Source organism: Peromyscus californicus, unplaced genomic scaffold (genome assembly GCF_007827085.1).
Source record: "Peromyscus californicus insignis strain IS unplaced genomic scaffold, ASM782708v3 Scaffold_5__1_contigs__length_169319896, whole genome shotgun sequence".
In the NCBI taxonomy this organism is placed as follows: domain Eukaryota; kingdom Metazoa; phylum Chordata; class Mammalia; order Rodentia; family Cricetidae; genus Peromyscus; species Peromyscus californicus.
In genome coordinates, this window is record NW_026294573.1 from 70,190,157 (window position 1) to 70,215,344 (window position 25,188).

The following is a 25,188-nucleotide window of genomic DNA, read 5'->3' on the forward strand; positions in this document are numbered from 1 at the left end:
CTGGGCACCAGCCACTCCAGGGAAGACCTGCCCAACTTGGCCCTAGGTTCTGGCCACCAGGCAGGTTCCCTGCTAGCCGCACCGGGAAGGATCCCCTTCTCCAAGACCCCTGGCAGACCCTGCAGTCTCCACACCCTGCCCCCACGCCCATCCGCCTGAGCCCCAAGCCTCTTCCTGAGACTCAGAGGCCGGCCCCCAGCTCCCATCTTGCTCCGGACTTCCCTTTTGGAATACTCGTGAGTACCCTTCCTTGCCCCAGACCCCATCCCTGGGCACCAGCCACTCCAGGGAAGACCTGCCCAACTTGGCCCCAGGTTCTGGCCACCAGGCAGGTTCCCTGCTAGCTGCACCGGGAAGGATCCCCTTCTCCAAGACCCCTGGCAGACCCTGCAGTCTCCACGCCCTGCCCCCACGCCCATCCGCCTGAGCCCCAAGCCTCTTCCTGAGACTCAGAGGCCGGCCCCCAGCTCCCATCTTGCTCCGGACTTCCCTTTTGGAATACTGGTGAGTACCCTTCCTTGCCCCAGACCCCATCCCTGGGCACCAGCCACTCCAGGGAAGACCTGCCCAACTTGGCCCCAGGTTCTGGCCACCAGGCAGGTTCCCTGCTAGCTGCACCGGGAAGGATCCCCTTCTCCAAGACCCCTGGCAGACCCTGCAGTCTCCACGCCCTGCCCCCACGCCCATCCGCCTGAGCCCCAAGCCTCTTCCTGAGACTTAGAGGCCGGCCCCCAGCTCCCATCTTGCTCCGGACTTCCCTTTTGGAATACTCGTGAGTACCCTTCCTTGCCCCAGACCCCATCCCTGGGCACCAGCCACTCCAGGGAAGACCTGCCCAACTCGGCCCCAGGTTCTGGCCACCGGGCAGGTTCCCTGCTAGCCCCACCGGGAAGGATCCCCTTCTCCAAGACCCCTGGCAGACCCTGCAGTCTCCACGCCCTGCCCCCAAGCCCATCCGCCTGAGCCCCAAGCCTCTTCCTGAGACTCAGAGGCCGGCCCCCAGCTCCCATCTTGCTCCGGACTTCCCTTTTGGAACACTGGTCTGTCTGAACCAAGTGTGCGGATAAGGCCAAGAACGAACCACAAGGAGATGGGCAGACGTCAAGGCAGAAATATATACAACAAAATGAATAGCAATACAGCATCACCTGGCCCTAGCCCTCCTCCAACACCTAGACCTGAACATCAGAAATTGGAAGAAGCAGAAGAAAACAGCCTTATGAATGACATCATGAAGAAGCTAGAGGCTTGCGTAGAGGAAAAGACAAAAAAATGTGAAGAACGCTGTAAACAACTAGAGGAAAGGGCAAACAAATTAGAAGAAATCAATAAAGTCCTGGAAGAAAACAATAAAATACTGAGAGAAAATCAAGAAAAATCAATGAAACAAATGAAGGAAACAGTCCAAGACCTGAAAAGGGAAATAGAAAAAATGAAGAAGACACAAACAGAGGGAATGCTGGAAATAGAAAATCTGAGAAAACGATTGGGAACTTCAGATGCAAGTATAATCAACAGAATGCAAGAGATGGAAGAGAGGATCTCTAGCGTTGAAGATACAGTAGAAGAAATACATTCATCAGTCAAAGAAAACACTAAAGCCAACAAAGTCATGAACCAAAATGTCCAAGAAATTTGGGACACCATGAAAAGACCAAACCTATGAATAATAGGGGTCGAAGAAGGAGAAGAATACCAACTCAAGGGCACAGAAAATATATTCAACAAGATCATAGAAGAAAACTTTCCCAACTTAAAGAAGGAAATGCCTATGAAGATACAAGAAGCTTATAGAACACCAAACAGACTAGACCCCCAAAAAAAGTCCCCTCGCCACATAATAGTTAAACAACTAAACGTACAGAATAAAGAAAGAATATTAAGAGCAGCAAAGGAAAAAGGCCAAGTGACATATAAAGGCAAACCCATCAGAATAACACCCGATTTCTCAATGGAGACTTTGAAAGCCAGAAGAACCTGGACAGATGTAATGCAGACACTAAGAGACCATGGATGTCAACCTAGACTAATATACCCAGCAAAACTTTCAATCACCATAGATGGAGTGAACAAGACATTCCATGACAAAGCCAGATTTAAACAATACTTATCCACAAACCCAGCCCTACAGAAAGCACTAGAAGGAAAATTCCAACCTAAGGAAGTCAGATACACCCTCAAAAACACAGGCAACAGATAAAGCCAGTAAACCCCAACGAAGAGAAGTACACACACATCACCACCAAAAAATAATAGAAATGAACAATCACTGGTCATTAATTTCCCTCAATATCAGTGGACTTAATTCACCTATAAAAAGACATAGGCTTACAGAATGGATACGAAAGCAGGACCCATCTTTCTGCTGCATACAAGAAACACATCTCAAATTCAAAGATAGACACTATCTAAAAATAAAAGGCTGGGAAAAGACTTTCCAATCAAACGGTCTTAAGAAACAAGCGGGTGTAGCCATCCTGATATCCAGCAAAATAGACTTCAAACTAAAATCAATCAAAAGAGATCAAGAAGGGCATTACATACTCATCACAGGAAAGATCCACCAAGATGAAGTCTCAATTCTGAATATTTATGCCCCAAACACAAGGGCACCCACATATGTAAAAGAAACATTACTAAAGCTTAAATCACATATAAAACCCCACACATTAATAGTGGGAGACCTCAACACCCCACTTTCACCACTGGACAGATCTCCCAAATTGAAACTTAACAGAGAAATAAAGGACTTAACTGATGTCATGACTCAAATGGACTTAATCGATATCTACAGAACATTCCATCCTAACAAAAAAGAATATACCTTCTTCTCAGCACCCCATGGAACCTTCTCTAAAATTGACCACATACTTGGCCACAAAACAAATCTAAACAGATACAAAACAATTGGAATAACCTCCTGTGTTCTATCAGACCACCATGGTCTAAAGTTGGATTTCAACAACAACAAAAACTACAGAAAACCTGCAATCTCATGGAAACTGAATAATACCCAACTGAATCACCAATGGGTTAAGGAAGAAATAAAGAAAGAAATTAAAGACTTCCTAGAGATCAATGAAAATGAAGACACCACATATCCAAATTTATGGGACACTATGAAAGCAGTACTAAGAGGGAAATTCATAGCACTAAATGCCCACATAAATAAGTTGGAGAAATCTCACACTAGAGACTTAACAGCATACCTGAAAGCTCTAGAACAAGAAGAAGCACAGTCTCCCAGGAAAAATAGACGCCAGGAAATTATCAAAGTGAGAGCTGAAATCAATAAAATAGAAACAAAGAGAACAATACAAAAAATTAATGAAACAAAGAGTTGGTTCTTTGAGAAAATCAACAAGATAGACAAGCCCTTATCCAAACTAACCAAAAGACAGAGAGAGAGCATCCAAATCAACAAAATCAGAAATGAAAAGGGGGACATAACAACAGACATTGAGGAAATCCAGAGAATTATCAGGTCATACTTCAAAAACCTCTATTCGACAAAACTGGAAAACCTAAAAGAAATAGATAACTTTCTGGATAGGTACCACATACCTAAGTTAAATCAAGACCAGATAAACTATCTAAATAGTCCAATAACCCCTAACGAAATAGAAACAGTCATTAAAAGTCTCCCAACCAAAAAAAGCCCAGGACCAGATGGTTTCAGCGCAGAATTCTACCAGATCTTCAAAGAAGAGTTAATACCAATACTCTCTAAATTGTTCCACACAATAGAAACAGAAGGAACATTACCAAACTCCTTCTACGAGGCTACAATTACCCTAATTCCTAAACCAAACAAGGATACAACAAAGAAAGAGAACTACAGACCGATCTCCCTCATGAACATTGATGCAAAAATACTCAATAAAATACTGGCAAACAGACTCCAAGAACACATCAAAACAATTATCCACCATGATCAAGTAGGATTCATTCCAGGGATGCAAGGGTGGTTCAACATACGAAAGTCCGTCAATGTAATACACCATATAAACAAACTCAAAGAAAAAAACCATATGATCATCTCACTGGATGCAGAAAAGGCATTTGACAAAATCCAACACCCCTTCATGATAAAGGTATTGGAGCGATCAGGAATACAGGGAACATACCTAAACATAATAAAGGCAATTTACAGCAAGCCAACAGCCAACATCAAATTAAATGGAGAGAAACTCAAAGCAATTCCACTAAAATCAGGAACGAGGCAAGGCTGTCCACTCTCCCCATACTTATTCAATATAGTACTTGAAGTTCTAGCCAGAGCAATAAGACAACATAAGGAGATTAAGGGGATACAAATTGGAAAGGAAGAAGTCAAGCTTTCCCTATTTGCAGATGACATGATAGTATACTTGAGCGACCCCAAAGATTCCACCAAGGAACTGATACAGCTTATAAACACCTTCAGCAACATAGCAGGATACAAGATCAACTCAAAAAAATCAGTAGCCCTCCTATATACAATGGACAAAGAAGCGGAGAAGGAAATCAGAGATACATCACCCTTTACTATAGCCACAAATGACATAAAATACCTTGGGGTAACACTAACCAAGCAAGTGAAGGACCTATATGACAAGAACTTTAAGTCCCTGAAAAAAGAAATTGAAGAAGATGTCAGAAAATGGAAAGATCTCCCATGCTCATGGATAGGCAGGACTAACATAGTAAAAATGGCAATCTTACCAAAAGCAATCTACAGATTCAATGCAATCCCCATCAAAATACCAACACAATTCTTCACAGACCTGGAAAAAATAATACTCAACTTCATATGGAAAAACAAAAAACCCAGGATAGCCAAAGGAATCCTGTACAATAACACAACTTCTGGAGGCATCACGATCCCTGACTTCAAGCTCTACTATAGAGCTACAGTAATAAAAACAGCTTGGTACTGGCATAAAAACCGACATGTGGACCAATGGAATCGAATTGAAGACCCTGACATTAATCCACACACCTATGAACATATAATTTTTGACAAAGAAGCCAAAAGTGCACAATGGAAAAAAGAAAGCATCTTCAACAAATGGTGCTGGCAAAACTGGATATCAACATGTAGAAGGCTGCAAATAGATCCATATCTATCACCGTGCACAAAACTTAAGTCCAAGTGGATCAAGGACCTCAACATAAATCCAGCTACTCTGAACCTGCTAGAAGAGAAAGTAGGAAGTAGTCTTGAACGCATTGGCATAGGAGACTACTTCCTAAATAGAACACCAGTAGCACAGACTCTGAGACAAACAATCAATCAATGGGACCTCTTGAAACTGAGAAGCTTTTGTAGAGCAAAGGATACGGTCAACAAGGCAAAGCGACAGCCTACAGAATGGGAAAAGATCTTCACCAACCCCACATCTGACAGAGGACTGATATCCAGAATATATAAGGAATTCAAGAAATTAGACATCAAAATGCCCAACAGTCCAATTAAGAAATGGGCTATAGAGCTAAACAGAGAATTCTCAACAGAGGAAACTCAAATGGCCGAAAGACATTTAAGGAACTGCTCAACATCCCTAATCATCAGGGAAATGCAAATCAAAACAACTCTGAGATACCACCTTATGCCTGTCAGAATGGCTAAGATCAAAAACACTGAAGACACCTTATGCTGGAGAGGATGTGGAGCTAGGGGAACTCTCCTCCACTGCTGGTGGGAATGCAAGCTTGTACAACCACTTTGGAAATCAATATGGCGCTTTCTTAGAAAATTGGGAATCAATCTCCCCCAAGATCCAGCTATACCACTCTTGGGCATATACCCAAGAAATGCTCAACCACACCATAAGAGCACTTGTTCAGTTATGTTCATATCAGCATTGTTTGTAATAGCCAGAACATGGAAACAACCCAGATGCCCTTCAACTGAAGAATGGATAAACAAAATGTGGTACATATACACAATGGAATACTACTCAGCAGAGAAAAACAATGGCATCATGAGGTTTACAGATAAATGGATGGATCTAGAAAAAATCATCCTGAGTGAGGTAACCCAGACTCAGAAAGACAAACATGGTATGTACTCACTCATAGCAAGATACTAGACATGAAACAAGGATGACTTGTCTGCTACTCACATCACCAGGGAGGCTACCTGGAAAACAGGACCCCAAGAAAGACACAGGGATCACCCAATGACAGAGAAATGGAATGAGATCTACATGAACAGCCTGGACATGAGTGGGGGTAATGAAAGGCGAGGGTTGAGGGAAAGAGAGCTTGGGGGAGCGGGAGATCCCAGCTGGATCAACAACAGAGAGGGAGAACAAGGAATAGGAGACCATGGTAAATAAAGACCACATGAGAATAGGAAGAAGCAAAGTGCTAGAGAGGCCCACAGAAATCCAAAAAGATACCCACACAACAGACTGCTGGCAGTGGTCGAGAGACAGCCCGAACTGACCTACTCTGGTGATGGGATGGCCAAACACCCTAATTGTTGTGCTAGAAACCTCATCCAACTACTGAGGGATCTGGATGCAGAGATCCATGACTAGGCCCCGGGTGGATCTCTGGGAGTCCAATTAGCGAGAATGAGGAGGGTTTATATGAGCGAGAATTGTTGAGACCAAGGTTGGATAAAGCACAGGGACAAATAGCCAAATGAATGGAAACACATGAACTATGAACCAATGGCTGAGGGGTCCCCACTGGATCAGGCCCTCTGAATGGATGAGACAGTTGATTGGCTTGATCTGTTTGGGAGGCATCCAGGCAGTGGGACCAGATCTTGTGCTCATTGCATGAGTTGGCTGTTTGAAACCTGGGGCCTATGCAGGATTGTTTGGCTCGGCCTGGGAGGAGGGGACTAGACCTACCTGGACTGAGTCTACCAGGTTGACCTCAGTCTGTGGGGAAGGCTTTGCCCTGGAGGAGATGGGAATGGGGGGGGGGGTTGGGGGGAAGGTGAGGGGGACGGGAGGGGGGAGAACAAGGGAATCCGTGGCTGATATGTAGAACTGAATTGTATTGCAAAATAAATTAATAAAAAAAAAGAAATAAAAAAAAAACTCCATTAATATATAACAATGTCCAGTCCAGTAACATTTGAGAAATTCAGACAAAAAATTTTCATTACTTATCTTATTTAAAACAAGTAATTCCTTTTTAAAAGTATTTTTTCTTTTCATAATAGATTCAGTAATCTACCTTTTGTCATTTTTATGTCTTCCTCTTTTTCTTTTTAGTGTAGATTCAGTGATCTACCCATTTATCCTATTATTCTTTATCTTTTTTCTCAGAATAGATTCAGAGATCTATCTCATATCTATATTTTTTCTCTTTTTTCTTTCTTTTTTTAAACAAAACCTCTGAATCTAATCTCCATGTTCAGCTTTTTTCCTGACCATTAACAATTAACAACTTGCAACCAACCATCGTAAACAATGACAGTATCCAAAACTCATTAAACAACCAAAAACCTCCCATCCCACCTCTTGGGAATGTGGGTGTCGTTTTCTTAAAATTACTTCCATTTTTAGGGGATCCTGAAAAGAAAATTTTTGGGTTAATTGTCAAGTCTTGTATCATTTGTCCAGCCGCTGCATAATGAGAAAGTGCAGGGCTTGTTTCAAGTCCTTGTTCAAGTAGTCTGTCCGGCTGGATCATCTCAGCTAGCCATCTCAAAATTGTCCTGAGTAGTTTGTAGTCCAAAGTCGATCTTTCCTTGGTGTTAACCAGTTTAATGGCTTTACCTTAGTCCATGTGGAATCATCATTGTGGGATCCTATCATCCTTTCGAAGATTCCAAAGTCGCTGTTAGGAGTGGCCATGGTTCCCTTTAGATTTTTTTTTTTTTTTTTTTTTTGTGTGTGTGTGTGTGTGTGTGTGTGTGTGTGTGTGTGTGTGTGTGTGTGTGTGTGTGTGTGTGTCTCCTCTGTGGTTTGGAGCAATCACAGTCTGATAAATGTCTGTCTCTCAGAACCATGAATGTTCTTCCCTAGAAGAGAAAATCTTCACAGCAATTCTCCCCACCATTTGTCTTGCCAAACTTTTTCAAACTGACCTTTGTTGATGTTTGCTTGTAACACAATGGTCCTGGCAATTCTTCACTGAACCAGCAGCAGTAAGCCCTTTGTCCCAGGTAGCAGCATCACCGCAGTCACCAACATGATGAGAAGCAGCCAGCAACTCGGAGCAGCAGCTGCTGCCTCCATGGTCCCACCACCGTTTGGCTTGGACCTGGCTGAAGCGTCTCCTTAGTAAGCCTCCTAGGCCGCCCTCAAACTCGGGATCCTCCTGCCTCTGCCTCCTTCAGCAAATCCAACCAGTGTGCTTCACCATAACTGGCTGAGGGTAGCTCGGGTCTGAGCAGGGACCCACAAGGCCACAGGCATGCAGCTTTTTCATGAATTCGTACCATAAACGTTGGGTGCCAGATGTAGCATGAATCTGAAAAGTTCTTATTAATAAAAACAAACCTGGAGCAAGGTATTGGGGTGAACACTGGAAGATCAGAGAAGCAGAACAGGCCACAGCCACCTCACCTCACCAGTTCCTCAGCTAATCCTGTTTCTCAGACTGGAAGCCTCTGTGTCCTCATCCAGAATGAATCTCAGCTGAACTGCTGCTCCAAAGCCTGAAACCTTAACCAGCTAAAAGCTTCGAGTTTCTGGTCTTCACGCCTTATATATCTTTCTGTTTTTGCCATCACTCCCTGGGATTAAAGGCTCACTTCTTGGGACTAAAGGTGTGTGTCACCATGCCTGGCTGTTTCCAATGTGGCCTTGAACTCACAGAGATCCAGAGGGATTTCTGCCTCTGGAATGCTAGGATTAAAGTTGTGAGTGCCACCATTTTCTAGACTTTGTATCTAGTGGCTGTTCTGTCTCTGACCCCAGATAAGTTTATTAGGGTGCACAATATTTTGGGGAACACAATACCACCACAAAAAGCTCAATTTCTAATGCTTTTACTGGGTAGCTGGAACTGTGTGTATAAACTTGTTCTTTACCTTTTTAATAACTCAGTGACGTAGGCATCATGCTGGTTTTCAAAGATGGCAACTCGAAGTCACACTCAGTCACCTAAGTGACAAGAGTAGTTGTGGCAGGCCCTGCTTTAACATAACGTAGAACATTACAAATTTTGCATCCTCTCCAACATTCAGTGCAGCTATGCAACATTTTGTTCTCAGGGCCCCCCACAATTTGTTCTCTCTCTCTCTCTCTCTTTCTCTCTCTCTCTCTCTCTCTCTCTCTCTCTCTCTCTCTCTCTCTCTCTCTCTCTGTCTATATGTACACAGAGACCATATTGGTAGTTTGTATACCTATCCTCCAATGTACAGGCCTACTATCAGCAGAGATTAATTTAGTTCATATATATATGAACTAACAAATCTGTTTACTCACTGAATATTTACAAGGTACTACTCTGTGACAGGGACTATGCCTAGACTCCAGGGCAAAGGGAGCTTGTGATCTAAGCAGAGGTCATCCACTGAGTTGTTAATGCAGGCCGTCTCTCAGCCTTTTGTCTCGATCAGCATTTGTCTCTATGACAAATCTATAGACTACATTGCTGTTATCATTTTCATTTTAGAGGCAGGAAACAGTAGTGCAGAGAGCTTAAGGACTTTTTCCAGAGTCACACTGATAGTAGATGTGTGGTTCAGCCTTTTGGTGTAACAAAACTTATCTGAAAAATTCAGAACCTTGCCACACTCTGTCCCAATCACAGATCTATGTGCTTGGCTGTGCTGCTCTGCACATCCTGTACTTGTCTGAGTAGCTGAGCCTGGCTCCAGGTTGCTAGTTGAGATCCCTTTTCTCTAACTCCTTTCCCACTGAGATCAAGAGTGAAAAGTATCCGTTGTTTGCTTTCCTTATGGGGAGAGGAAGAGGCCCACAGGGAGAGAAGATCTACATAATGGGAAGCTGGCAGATTGTCTCTTTCCACCAACATTCCAGAGTCACTAAAAGCCACAGGTCAAGCCTGAAGTCAGGGAACTATTCTATTCCCACATTAGAGAATAGCAAGGATTGAGAGGACAGGAAGAGTTATAGCCAAGCAGACCATATTGGTAGCAACCCTGGGATCCGCAAGCAGGGAGACCTTAACCTAAACCCTGTTCTTTTAAGTGTGACTAAAATCTAAGTAAATAAAGGCTTTATCCTTTTTTAGTTCATGACTAGTATTTTCTGAGTAAATTTTCTAGTCTGTAAATTTTCTTCTGAAAAAACAAGATGCTGTAAATTTTAAAACCTTAAAATAATTGTTGTTAGTGACCACTATTGATGGTTATCGATCCTCAAGTCCTTCTTCCTCATTTGGTGTACACCTCATGGTTTCCTTACAGTGCATTCATTCTCCATCGTCTACAGCTTCCCAGAAATGCAAAGCACTGTGTCATCAAGGAGATACAGTGCTCTGTATATTCTGATACTTTGCATAGATGTCACATGGGAATCCAGGACTCCTGATGCTCCTCAACATTGCATCTATGCTTCCCCATGTGGACATTTGAATTCTGGGAAACTGGCAAACCCCAGCGGGAGTACTCTGAAAATGGAACCCTGAGATATTGAGAGTTAAGTCACCGGAAGGGAATCTTCCTAGGCACAGCCCAGACATTGGGTATGAAGCTATACCTCCCGTGTCAGTTTTACTTCCCCTGAAGATGCCCTCTAAGGAATGGATTCCCTCAATCTTTTGCAACCAACATTTTTGGTGGAAGGGTGTGTGTGTATTTCCCTGACCTATCAGCCAACTATGAAGGGACATGATCAAAACAGCCTTGGTGTTACATATTTCTAGATGCCTCAGTTATACTAAGGCCAATTATTTTCTTTGAAATGGCAGTTTATGAGCACTGTGGAACTGTTCTTATATTTATGAGTTAGGAGCTTCCAAGTGCCACATGACCATTAAGTGATGCAGTTAAGATTCAAATGCAGGCAAGTGATTTCATTAATCATAACTCTGATCACTGAGACTATGTCCTTCCCAGTATTCAGAGCATCAGAAATATAGAGCACTGACGGGTTACCTGGTCTTTATAGGTTCATTCTGTGGCTATTGAGTATGCTTGAAAAATTAACCATCATCAGGTAATCAACACCAATTCTTCTATTTGTTAGAATGAATGTGAAACATCTAAAAACTTTAGTACCTATCTTAATGACACAGAAAAAAACTCACATTATCTGTAATATACAGATAAAACTAAAAAGTAGAATTCTTATCATTTCCCAGCAGTCTTAGGTGTGACTCTTAATCTGAGCAGCAGCAGTGGGATGCTCTGCCATTCCACTCAGAGATCGGTGGGGAGGTGGTTTTGCCCAGTCACCACTTGTGGCATTTGGAGGCACGAGAAAATGAGCCTGCCATTCCAAATATGAAAAGGTGATAACTTTGATCTGAAGAATGAAATGAAGCTGTGAAAAGTGATAAATTTGGTCTCACTTATAAGGTCTCATATTCATTATTGTTGATAAAACCCACAGTGGAGAAAAGCTGGGGACAGTGAAGGCAGGACAGCAGTCTACAAGCCAAAATCAAATATGGAATGAGCCAAGGAATGAGAATAAGGACTATGCTCCAGGAGACTGGCAATGGGGTAGCAGTGTTTCCAGATGAAGAGGACATTAGGCATGAAATGAAACATTCCTTCTGTGTTGTGTGGGTCAATGGAGACAGCCAAGGCTGTGTAGTTTCCATTTTCTCAATTATGATCAAGAGACACTGAGTGTCAACGAACCAGGAAACTCCCAAACCCAAATGGAAATAAATATGAGTGATCTAGTAACTCAAATGTTTAAATACTGCTAGGCTCAAGATAGCTCAGCTGATAGCATGATGCTTTGCAAATTCAAGGACCTGGATATGGATCCCAGGACTTTGATTGAGAGGGAGGGAGGGAGGGAGGGAGGGAGGGAGGGAGGGAGGGAGGGAGGGAGGGAGAGAGAGAGAGAGAGAGAGAGAGAGAGAGAGAGAGAGAGAGAGAGAGCATGAGTGAGCCAGATGTGGTGGCATGCATATGTAATCCCAGAGCTAAGAGGTGGAGCTCCTCAGACACCAACAGCTCACTGGCCAGCCAGGCTACTCAAACCAATGAACTTAAGGTTTGGTGAGAGACCCCATCTCAAAAATAAAGGGGACAGCATCTGAAGACACCTGACATTCACACACACACACACACACACACACACACACACACACACACACACACACACACACACACACACAAACACGCCAGTATGTCACCCATCAGTGTTTTAGTATTTCTGATGACCTGAATATTGGGAAGGTCTTGGTCACAGCAATCCAAGTTATGATTGCTGAACTCAGTTGCTTGCATTTGAGTCTTAGCTCCATCACTTATCTGCTACTGGAAAGCTCCTAACATTTTCCTAAGCCTCGGTTTTGTCACTTGTCATCTGGGCCATCTGTGCTACCCATCTCAGAGTGTGAGAATTTAAGTGAAATAATGTGTGACACGAGAATTAAGTGAAACATTGCCTTATACATTGTTATTAAGAAAAAAACTAGTGAAACATTTTATTAATCACTTGATCTAATCTACCACATGCTTCACACTTCAAATGCTAGTTAATATTCTCGATTGGGATCTAGTCTCATTTACCTGATCTGATACTTGAAATCTTCCCCAACCAAACATTTTAGCCTGATTGTTTTGGACATTCGGGATGAATCTTAGCCAAGTATTCTTACCTTACTGATCTGGTGGGTAAAGTTTTCCTAGATACAGTTCAACTCTCCCTGTGAAACCCAACCCACCTGTTTCCCAGAGGAAACTGGAGAGCACATGAGCATAATCCCACCACAGAAGGTGTAGGTTTATTCATTCTTAGCATCATCTCTAAACTCTCAATCCTCATGTTCTTCGTGGTCAGCTTTTTATTCATTCTCAAGCAGGATTGTGATACTAGAGATCAGTGAGCAAGGGTGGGGCAATGTGAGCAAAGCACCCAAGTCACCTAAGACCTTAATTTGGTAGATAAGTTATACAGTTTGGGGGAAGGTTTCACTCTTGCCCAACTTGAGGGAACTATGGGCTGCATTTTGTGCCCTGAAGAATTCCTGACTTTGAGCACAAAGTGATGTGATGACAAGGCTTGCTGCTATAGTAATCTGCAGCCATGAGAGGAACGTCCAGAAGGCCTTTGAAGTGGCAGACCTGGAGCCCTGTCCAGACCGAAAGCTAAGCCAATGCAGAATTCTACCTAGGTCTAGAGTATGTGTCTCGTGCAACTGGTGCCTAAGTCATGGTTAGCAGAGTAATTTTGTTGCTCGTAGTTATAAAAGCTCAGTGCACCCACACTAGTCCTGAAGCGGCATGAAAATCCAGCATTTGTTCTTACCTCAGCAATCTCCCCAGTCCTTCCTCCACCATCTCCTTAGGCCTTCACCTTTATTAGCTGTCTGAGCTTTCTGTTTCCTTTGGCTCCTTGTCCCCACATCCCCCAGCCATGATTGTCACCCACCCTGAAACTGAATGCAGGCTGTCTCCCCAGCTCTGATCTGCACACTCCAGGGAACAAGGCTGGGAACTTACACCTCAACACCTAATGCTGGCACATGCAAGGAGCCATCCCCCTTCAGTGGCTGGGACCTGAGCTCAGGAACACAGCAGTCAGGACTGCAGAACCCATCTAAGAAGAGCAGGAAAATCTCAAGCTTTGAAGTTACTCTTGCTCAATTTTTTTCCTGCCACAGTATTGAAAAACTGTTAATATTTGGTCACCAAATTGAAATAAACTGACAGAATTGTGCTGTGGTGCTGTGCCTTAAACCTCAGGCATATTAAGCATTTGGATTCATTTTCACTAATATCTCATTATACTTTAAAACACGTTTCAATTGATGATATCATGTGATTGGCCCTAGTGACAGTGCTTAAGAATTACTACCCAGACTTTAACTCCAAATAATGGAACCAAGCCTGTGAAATCCAGAGACTGGAATGCAAATGCTGTCAAATGTTCTTTGCTCTTTTTCCGTTGGCTTTTTGCAAAAGCATGCGCTGCTTCCTGTGAGCCAAAGATGCACATGCAGGTCCTGGCAGCACTGTTTTGTACCAGACTTAAAGGAGGCTCCATTGGGGCCCGGCTTCCCCCAACTGTTCTCACCTGGATTCTTAGCCAACTGCTTTGCTTTCCAGTTTTATTAGGGGATTCAGTTGGCAGCAAGAACTATATTTTTTTCTAATATTAAAATCATCTTTTCCACTACCACATTATTCCCCCAGCATTTTATAGAATGCACTTAAGCTTACTAAGTGGGACAAAATAACTACCGCACGACAGAAAGAATAGTCATCTTCATCTATCATAAGTCTATGGAGATAAACGCTGAAGAAGCTGCTCATTGCAGAGAAGGTGTCCGTGTTCCACCTAGGTAGGAACACATGGAAAGTTTTGTCCGAAATGGTGGAACTCAGCACCGAGAGCACTTCGTAGTCCCTTCCCTGAGCATGTAATGCCCTAGAACTTTTGTTATGTGTGGAGCCATGGAGAGAGACTGTGCATCATGGAAATAGCTCATTTGATTAAACAGACTTAAGGAAGCCAGAGGTTTGCGTAATCTGATTGGCTTTTTCCTCTTAGATTCAAAGTTCTGGCCACTCCCTGCTGTCCAGCTGGACATTTCTCCATTCTCAAGTCTTCTTGACCCTAGCAGACACTATGAAATCATCTGTGCCTGCTCACACTTATGCAATCAAGACTTACCATGAACTAGTTTATAGTCAGTACCTCCTTGGTTTGGGTTCTCTGGGGCCCAGAGCAAACTGTGAGCAGGTACTGCACCATATTCCTGAATTTTGAATGCCATCTGCCTTGCCTTATAAACAGTAAATACATCGTAGAAGTTTGTTGAGTTGAATTGAAAGGCTGAAATAACACTACTTTGCAATTTCCCTGCCAATAAAATTTAGATAAATATTTACATACTTCACAAGATTGTTCATGAGACTTACGGATGTAACATTCATGAAGGAGGAGCGCGGCATATTGTCAGACCAAATGTGCACTGAAGTTTGTGCGCCCCTTCCTTCCCAGTCCTCTTGTTCCTGATTCTGTGGTGGCTGAAGGTCTGTCCTGGTGATAGAAATGGATCATCACAGTGAGACGATAGGAGGCAACCAGCTGTGCTGCCGCTTTATAATACCAGAGGACTGATGCTAGAAGTCACAAAAAATGATCCATGGAGATGAGTGGAAAAAATAAAAAGCTCCAGAACCCTGGATGCCAAGTGGAATTCTGTTTATTTGTGTCTGCCTTAAAAATAGTCCCATGAAAAGTGTGGTTTTGTCGGCTGGTTTGTTTCTTCCTGTGTCACTGCTGACTTTTAAAAAGGAATTCACATTATTGTTCTTTTATTAGACTGTTTTATTTCTAAAAAGTAAATAGTTGGCCAAATTCTAGCATCACCTTATAACCAAGATGCTGTCAGAGTAAGAAGTCGGTTTTACACTTTATCATCTGGTCAGAGTTGGACACTGTTCACATTTTGTGTTGTTCCTTTTGTAAACTGAATTGAGGCTCCCTTTAAGAGTTTTGGTTGCTAATGTATGCATTTGGTCTCATGGAAAGCTGTTCTGTTTGACATCTTTTCTCAATAAATGTCTCATTATTACAGTGGATGAAAAGCCAGCCAAATCTTTGCACTCCAGATGGTTTATAAAAATCTGGAACATTGGACCAGAGGAAAAACTGACCAACTCCAGCAAGTCTTCCCAAGATTCTCCCCTTAGTGCTAATGTTGTAGAAAAGGACATTACATTTTATTGTCTCCTCATTTCACACAGCATAGCACCATCTTCTTAGTTGGATCCCTCGGGATGTTTTTCAAGTCATGATAGAAATAGATTTATTTCTTGCTATTTTTTTCTTACCTTTTGTTTTGCAAATTTCAAACATGTACATTAGAAAGGTAAGTGGACACCATATATCACTTGCTCAATTCAACAGTGATTGATTAATGGCCAATCAATTCCTTTTAAATCTTAACTATTTCTGTTAAGTTATTTTTCAATAGCACATGATTTAATTCATAAATACTTCCATATATTATGTCTAAAATTCCAGAACTGTTTTCAGTCACCGTCATGATAGTATTGACCCATTATGTCAAGTATTTAACCTGTGTTTACTTTTCCCTGTTAGGGAAGGAAGAGGAAAAGCTGATCAATGAGTACAATGTAGTCAGAAAGAAGCAAGCAGTATCTAGACATGGAGGTACACATCTTTTTTTTTTTTTTTTTTTTTTTTTTTGGTTTTTCGAGACAGGGTTTCTCTGTGTAGCTACTCACAGAGATCCGCCTGGTTCTGCCTCCCGAGTGCTGGGATTAAAGGCGTGCGCCACCACCGCCAGGCTGGAGGTGCACATCTTTAATCCCAGCGCTCAGGCGGCAGAGGCAGGCAGATCTCTGTGAGTGTGAGGCCAGCCTGATCTCCACAGCGAGTTCCAGGACAGCCAGGGTACATAGTGAGATCCTGTTTCAAAAAACAGAAAACAAGACAACAAGAACAACAAACAACAAAAAGGAAAAAAGAGCCGGGCGGTGGTGGCGCACGCCTTTAATCCCAGCACTTGGGAGGCAGAGGCAGGCGAATCTTTGTGAGTTCGAGGCCAGCCTGGTCTACAGAGTGAGATCCAGGAAAGGCGCAAAGCTACACAGAGAAACCTTGTCTCGAAAAACCAAAAAAAAAAAAAAAAAAAAAGGAAAAAAGAAAGCTCTGTCCTGTCACAACACGGCATATTAACTCTGCATAACAATGATGTACAGGAGACTTCAAGGATCCAGAAGAAAGGACAATGAGATGATTTCTCTGATTTGGACATTACCTAGTGCATGTGTATATTCAAATATCAGATAGTACATTTGGCTACTGGCAGGTTGCCATTCCTTGGCAGATGGCTGACACCCATGCTCATGGGGGAAGCTGTAATTTGATTCAGAGGGTTATAACAAAAAAGAAGAGGACATGAAATTTAGATAGATAGATAGATAGATAGATAGATAGATAGATAGATAGATAATGATAGGTACATAGATAGATAAATAGATAGATAGATAGATAGATAGATAGATAGATAGATAGAATATATGTTTGATTGATAGATAGATAGAGTAGATGATCGATAGAGTAGATGATAGAGTAGATGGATGGATGGATGGATGGATGGATGGGTGGATGGATAGGTAGATAGACAGATAGATAGATAGACAGATAGAGCATTCGGGAATTCAAGGGGAATGGGAGGGATGAGCTAGTGGATGATATGATTAAGATACCTTGAATACATTGTCAAAAATTCTCTATCTATCCCCTCTCCAAGGTTCAGAGAAAATGGAGGAAGAGGAAAGGGAAAGGATGTAAAAGACAGATGATGAGCAGAAGGATAGGAAGGGCTGTCTTCTAGATGTGACATGAATGTGGTACTCATCAACTCACTGCAGCTGTAATTACCTGCACAACATTGGACCTATCACCACTCCATTGTGGAAGGAGGGTGGCTCAGACTATTAGTAGCCAGTGACTTGGAGGGGAAGTGGTATAGCTACTGATAAGTTGTTCATGCCCCAATAACCTCCCACCCATGTCCATGCAGTGAACTGCAATTATTCTCAGTATCCATAAAAAAGAAAAGCAAATGAAATAGGAGGAGAACTTGTTAGGAAGAAAGGTTTCAATGGGGAGGGCAGGAGGATGAGAAAGGGGAAGGGAGATGAAGATGACAAAGATTTATTATATACATGTATGAAACTATCAAAGAATAAAAAGAAAGAAGAAAGGAAGAACCTTAGCAAGGCTAGATTTAGAATGTTCATCAAAACTGATCAAGAATTCTTATTTCTGATCTTCTGGAAAGGACCATGGGACTCAGTAGAACCTGATGGCATTTTGACATATTTCTGGCAGTCAGCCTCCTTAGGTGTTTTGCTTTCTCTTGCATTGTTTTCCACACTTGCTGATAGTATGTCCTTAGCTAATAGTGCATTGTCTCCAATGTCTATGAAGGATGTTGTTGATCAAGTACATTTTGTCTGCCATCTGTCCTTTGATGTAGGCAAAACCAGTGACAGAAACAACAAAGTTTGTCACTATTGCTACCATGATCCTTCCTTTGGCTCTTAATTACTGATGCAAGGAGTTTATATGAAGATTTTGACTGATTATGAATTGTGATTTTTGTACAATTGCTTATTAATTTGATTGCATTCATTATCTGACGAAGATTATTAGACAGCTTATTTTTAAGAAGTATGGTATAGCAATGGAGATTTCTCACCAAATTAATTATAAGCAAATAACATGCCCTGTAATGCTCATTAATGCTCATACATGTTTAGAAACTTTATATTATATGAGAGAAAGTGACATTATTCATTAAAAGACAGACAAATGTATACAAAATTAAAACTTCCTAGTCATGTTAATTCTAACTCATATTAAGTGGAAAGGTGAATATATTTTGTACCTGTTAAATGCTGTAATTACCTCTAGAAGAGTGGTGCTTTGACTACCCTTCTTTCCTCTGATACAGAAATGAAAAAAAAAATTTTTTTTTGTTTTTAACGGCCATATCATGTTAACCAGTTAGCATTCAATGTAGGAAATGTAATTTCACTGTTCAAGTGAAATTGATGATATATACACACTTTTTTGAATCTTAGTCTGTATCCCTTCCTGATGCCTGTTAGTGTATCAGCATATTATATTCTGGTGGAGTTATTTTCTGTAGGCATTTAAATATACAGCACAAAACACGTCCAAGTTAACTGAAGTCTGCCAATAAGTAGGAGATGTTAAGGCTCACATTCAAGAGCTTATTTTAGCATGAAGGCAAGAACTTGGATCCTACAAGAGAATATGACCTTCTTTAGTAATCTAGGAAGATGAAGCCACAAGCAGAGGACACTGGTATTCCAAACACTGGAAGAACAGATAAATGTTGTTTACATTTCCTACCATGCTGACAAACAGTGACTATATATGGATCCTTAACGACGGGAGGGGAGGGAGAGGGAATTTGGCTCAATTTCAAGGGTAATGTTTCAAAATGATGATCTATATCCTCTGAAAAATACTTTTACTAAAAAGGCTTATTTTGAGGAATAGTGAAATCATAATAAAATCTTGACTGTTCATTAGACAAAGCTTTCCTGAATGCGCTGTGGTGCTGGGCACCGTTTTAGGGTTGCAGAGGCAGCACTGAACACAACTGGCAAGCATTTCTGCTTTCCTGCCAACTTTGTTCTGCTGAATATGGATCAAAACACAAACATGCCCAATACCAAACTGGCAAGAACGTAAATTCTTTGTTGGATCCAGAGGGCCAAGACTCTTGCATCTGCCTTTTTCTCTCCTCTCTGCATTGTCTCCTGGGCTTTCCCTTTAGACCTTACCTCGTGTGCGAATTTCTACTCAGTCCCTAAACTTGATGTAGAGAACAGTTCACATAACACTTAACACAGTGAGGGGACTAAGTCTGTCTTGGGTCGAGTGTCTGCTGGTGTCATTCCTGGAATTCCAGGGCCCTGCAGATTAACCATCTGTGGAAAGTACCCCATAGTCCAGACTAACACCAATGCCTGAAAACATTGCCAGCAATTCAATACCTGATCTCCTTTTCTCCTCAGTAGACCCGCCATGCTGAGGTGGTTGTTTGTGTCTGGCTGGTGCTGCTGGGCACCCTTGTCATTGTGGAAGCCTGGAACTGTTATCTCTGGTGGATGCTCATAAGCCTGTTCTTCCATCTCCCCAACACAGAGGGCTGCTTCACCTCCCCCAGGTAGAATATAGAGATCTGTAGTGTCCTCAAGATCATCTGACTTGAGGAAACAACACATTCATCCAGTCACACATTTTTAATTTCCTGTTATTTAGCTATATATTAATTATATGTGATTTTTCATTTACTTGTGAATGAAATATCACTCTAAAATATTCTTAGTTACTTAACAGGCACACTCCCACTCTGAGAAAATTGGTGCCTCTTGAAGAAAGAAGATATCAAAGCAAAAAAAAAATCATTAGATAAAGCTTACAACTTCAACTTTCAGCTGTGATGAGAGCAGCAATGGTGAAAATTTATTAGGATCCTCTAGAGTGGGGTATATGACACAGTTACAAGACTTTGGAGGAAGCATTCCTTTAAAATGGGGACAAGCACTAATAGGCATCAGGAAGGATAGGAAAAAGACTCCTCTCCAGAATTCATTCCTTTCAAAACACCAGTGCCAGAAACACAAATCTCATGAACTTCTCAGAAACCCTAAAAATTGAGAGGACCAAACAGATGCCATAACAGGCTGTCCAGTCTTCTTTCAGCAATCAGGCCTCAATTTCAGTTTCCTGAGACTGAGCAAGCAGTTTCTGGGAGGGCCATGAACAAAAGACAATTCATCATTGATGCCCCTGTCAGCAGAGACAGGGAGATAGGATGCACCAAGCCTGGGCCACTGAGCCAGCCCCCACAGTCCATATGTGCTAGGCCAGCCAGTCTCCACAGCAGCTCAAGGACAAAGCCTGGGACTTGTCCTGGCCTGCCCTAAAACGGGTAACTAACTATAGCCCTGACAAATCCCCAACTAACCCTTGCCAATTAAAAGTTACTTACATGATTGCCACTCCCATAAACTAATTCTGAGTCTGTTCCTATGTAGTCTGAAGACCCCCAAGACCCCTGCTTGATTTACCCCCTATAAAAACCCTGCCCCATTGCTACTCAGGGTCTCTCCTGCTCTGCTGCTATGTCAGGTGGATGGAGAGGCATGAGTTAACTCACAATAAAAAGACTCTTTGCTTTTGCATCAGATTTGGTCTCTTGGTAGTCTTTGGGGTCCAGACTCTGGGCACAATGGAAATTATTTCTCACCAGCACCTGTAGAGTCTGGCTGTATATTTTCCTTGTGGAGTTGAGCTCTATCTTAAGCACTGTCAATGGCCACAGAACAAGAAAAAGTCATCGCTGATCAAGAAGCTCCTGGGGGTTTGGGTCTCCAGAGAGAGGCTCTTATCTAGCATTCTGTTCAAGAGTAGTGATGCCCAGGTATTCCCAACAATTTGTCAAAAACACATAACTCTTCAGAGCTGGGCCTCCTGACTCAAAACCACTAGAATAATGAGGACAAGTAATGATTGTGGCTCTCTTTTGCACTCATTGTGATGGTGGTTTTTATTACAGTTTGTGGTGAGCAATTTTGATTTTCATATCTGTTAATATTATAATTTATCTTTTGAATATAAACTTAAGATGCCAAAACAACAACAACCCTAATATATGAAGGAAGACTAGAGATTAATTAGAGAAAGGATGGGGGGAAACCTCCCAGGACAGACTAGAGCATGTGTGCAAGTTCTGTAGAAGAAGATACACGGCTCCTTTGCAGAAATCCTAGGTCCTAGACACTGCAATGTAAAGCCCCGAGAAGCAGCATGAACAATTTTACCAAGATTTAGAGTTGTGTTAACAAAGGCACTATATTCAGAACAGCAGTTTTTCAGCTATGTAAGTACAGTTTATACATACCTTGCATTCAGTTGCCACATTCAATTAAAAGACAAGTGGAAAGTGAAGAGTTTCATCCTCCTGACCTGTTCTGATGTTTGGGCTTCAGTTCCTGCAGCACTCAAGCAGATTTGATGATGATGGGCAGCTGAAAAGACCACGAAATTTCTTTTGATTCTCCATAATCTGCACTGTTCTACTTTTGCCTTAACTCTGCTTCTTAGCACTTTCTTTGATGTCTAAGAATAATAATTTCTGCAATTTCCTTTCAGAAGAAATTTGGTTGCTATGATGTAGTTTCCTCTGACTTTAAAACTTTCCATCCTGGAGGGAAGCTCATTAAAAGATGATGTTTACAGAGAGGTGAAACAACCGGCTATTCTAGGGAAGGTGAAACATTCTATCCTTTAAAGAAGCTCATTAAGCTCAGGAAGTGAACAACTCATGATACCTTCAGGAAGTCCCTGAAACTGACCCGATTCACTAGGTCCCTCCTTTGCCAACATAGATAACTGAAAAACTGCTGAGAGACTCTTAGACAAGTTGAGCTGCCTAGCAGAAGTTCAGACTGCAAAGCCAGATGAGCTGCCTAGAAAAATTAGAGGCCAGCTGAACTTCCTAGAAATAGCTAAAACCAACTTGGAAGGAACACTCTCCTGCTGAGTTAGTTGCCTGCAGGATGTGCTCTGCACCGCAGGTTTCCAGTTTTCATGAGCTCTCAACCATGCTAGGGTAGGCTTTGGTGATATAGCTGTCTTTGAATTTTTTTTCTTCTCTAAGTAACCCCTCCCCCACACTTCTGTAAATACCCACAATAAAGTCATTGACTGGTTCACCAAATTGTACTTTAGTGGTATCTGTCCATCATTACATTGGTCTGTCACTGGGACCCTCTCTGAAGTGAGTAATGTTTATTCTTGTCTCCTCAGGAATAGTGTCAGATAACACCTATTGTTTGGGAGGCAGAAGCAGGTGGGTTTCCGAGTTTGGGATCATCTTGGTCTACATACCAAATTCCAGGCCAGACAGGAATTTTACAGACATATCCCTATAATCGTGCCATACTGTTCACTTCTTCCCCGGAATAGTGTCACACAACGGCAATCTGTGTTAAACTCTGTGTGCTTGGATCTGTTGCCGTCTTAAGCTACGGTTGACTAGAGAGCTGTACTCAGTCATCAGCCACCATAAGTATTTCAGAGATATTTTCACTGACAAGTGTTTTCTAAATCAGAAGAATACATCTTAAGGTGGCTATTATTAGGCAAATTGGTGGTGTTTAAGACATTTTGATTCATAAGGAACAGGTCTTTCCCTTTTGTGGAACACACATAAGCCCAGACTTATGTACCATTTACAATGGCACCCACTAAAAGAATTCTCTGTCTAATTTATGTTTAAAAGTTGAATACTGAGTATTTAAATGTTATTAACATCATCTCAAAGGAATCTTCTGTAGGGTGTGCTCAGGGCATCCCCAAATTAGTAAACAGTAAAGTACCTACTGCTCAGTTAACAGAACATGCTGTAGGAATGATATATGCCCTTCAGATAAAAAATAACAGAATTTAGATCTCATAGGGAGATGCTGGGAAGATACACAGAGACTTCACTTACTTCTCTTTGTTTGAGGGTACCTACCAGGATGCTAAAAACTGTACATGACCAATTTGTCTTATGTAACTTAGCAAAAAGACATGCCATGTCACATATATATATATATATATATGTGTGTGTATATATATATATATATATATATATATATATATAACTTTAGCATTCCATCTTCAACACAAGTTAAAGAAGGACATTACAGTTAACCTACTTAAAAGGCCTTGCTGTTGCTCTTGAATTCCTTAATGGGAGAGCTCGACAGTAGCTTAATTCATCTTAGATCAGCTTGAGAATTTCTTGTGTGATGGCGAGCATTGTGTTCAGAGGATAAAGTCGCTGTGCTAGGCTTGTGAAAACAAAGTTGTTTTCAGATTGTATAAGGCTATGAGGAAGTTGCTCCTGCCTTGAATGTACCCTGTCAGCTGGCCTGAGATGGAGCACTTCCTGGTGAAGTTGGGCTATTCTTAAAAAATTGCTGATTGTTGCAAAATACTTCACTCTTTCAGCTCCTCCTACAAGATAGTGGGTCACAAGATTGAACAGGCTAACTGCTAAATTCTGCATTTTGTATGAAATGCTGGCTTGCTTGCATGACTGAGGCACCTGCTGGATGCCTGTTACAAAATCAAGCCTTGCCTGTACCCATACAGGATATGACTTAATTGTGCTCCCCAAAATTATAGCTTTGTGGTTTTTGCCTTATTAATTGTTCGACTAACAATAGCTGGGGCTGTGCATAGAGTATTCTCTCTGGTTTGGTCCTGGCTCTTTTTAATGAAAAGCCTCTAATTTACTAAAACCAAAACTTGAGTCAGACTGGTGAACCCCAGACACACAACATCATCAAGTGAAACCATGCCATACATCTGTATGCTTTTAGTCCCATGGTGTCTTCTATCATAACTCTTCTCCTTGCTATGGATTCTTCCCTTCTACTATGTGATGCAGCTGGACATGGTGTTCAGTCTAAGCCTTAGCCTTAGGTGGCCTCAGGAGTCTTCAAAAGAATCTGTGCCCTACTTTTGCATTTTACTTCTGGTTATTTCTTGGGATTTGCCTCTGCCCCATTTCATCCCATCCTGCACTCCTGCCCTCTCACAGGTTATTAGCACTTCCAAAAAAGCATGGCCCAGTTGTACCCAAGCTATTACTGCCATGATAAGTATCCATACCTTTCCAAAGGATGTCTTAGTTTTCATATGTGGAGAATTTTCGAGGTCTTTAACAGATACTATTCTGAAGCTTTAGAGTTTTTGCTCATCTCATTCTCATCCATACACTGGTTTGAGGTGAGGACAGTTAAGTGGAGGTGTATGAAAATAAAGTCTAAGTTAAATTTGGTAAAATAGGAATAGTTTCTTTAACTAGGTCTGTAGTGTCTACCTTCCACTGTTGTGACATTTATTGTGAGATGCTAAGCCAGGCAATTGGCTTCTTCCATTTCTCTCTTATTTTTGACTCATTTTACAAAAACAAAAGAAAATTTTCTTGCTACGTGTTGTTCTTTTTTGTAACAAGATAAATCCTAGTTTTCCTTTCCAGTGAGTTACACCAAGTTGTTTTGACAGACACCAATAGGCAGAATACTCAGCCTTTGGAGGATAAACTTAGGGTATCTTATAATTTAGTAAATGTTATCTCTGTAGGTATCTCTAAAATAAGAAGTAATTTAGAAATTTCCATTTGCATATACACATCAAAAAATTTGATTATCTCAAAGATAGCATTTTTCCCCAACTTTGTGCTAGACCCTCCACAGATAAGAGAATTAGATCCCTCTTTCCTACAGTTGTGTCATTCTATACTGTTGACAGAAGCAAACAAACATAATGAAGCAAGTTTACGGCTTATTGCTATACTAAACTTACCCATCTGTTTTTGATTTATGTTTCTGGTTCTTGTCGTACAATTAAATATCTGAGGCACCATAACTTTGTAAAGAAAATAGATTTGTTTTGCTTATGGGTTTGGTACCTGACAGGCAAAAGACGTGGCATCTCACCAGCTCAGTTCTGGTGGGGGTCCTCTTGGCTGCATCATGCTAAGATGTCTGATGACATTTGA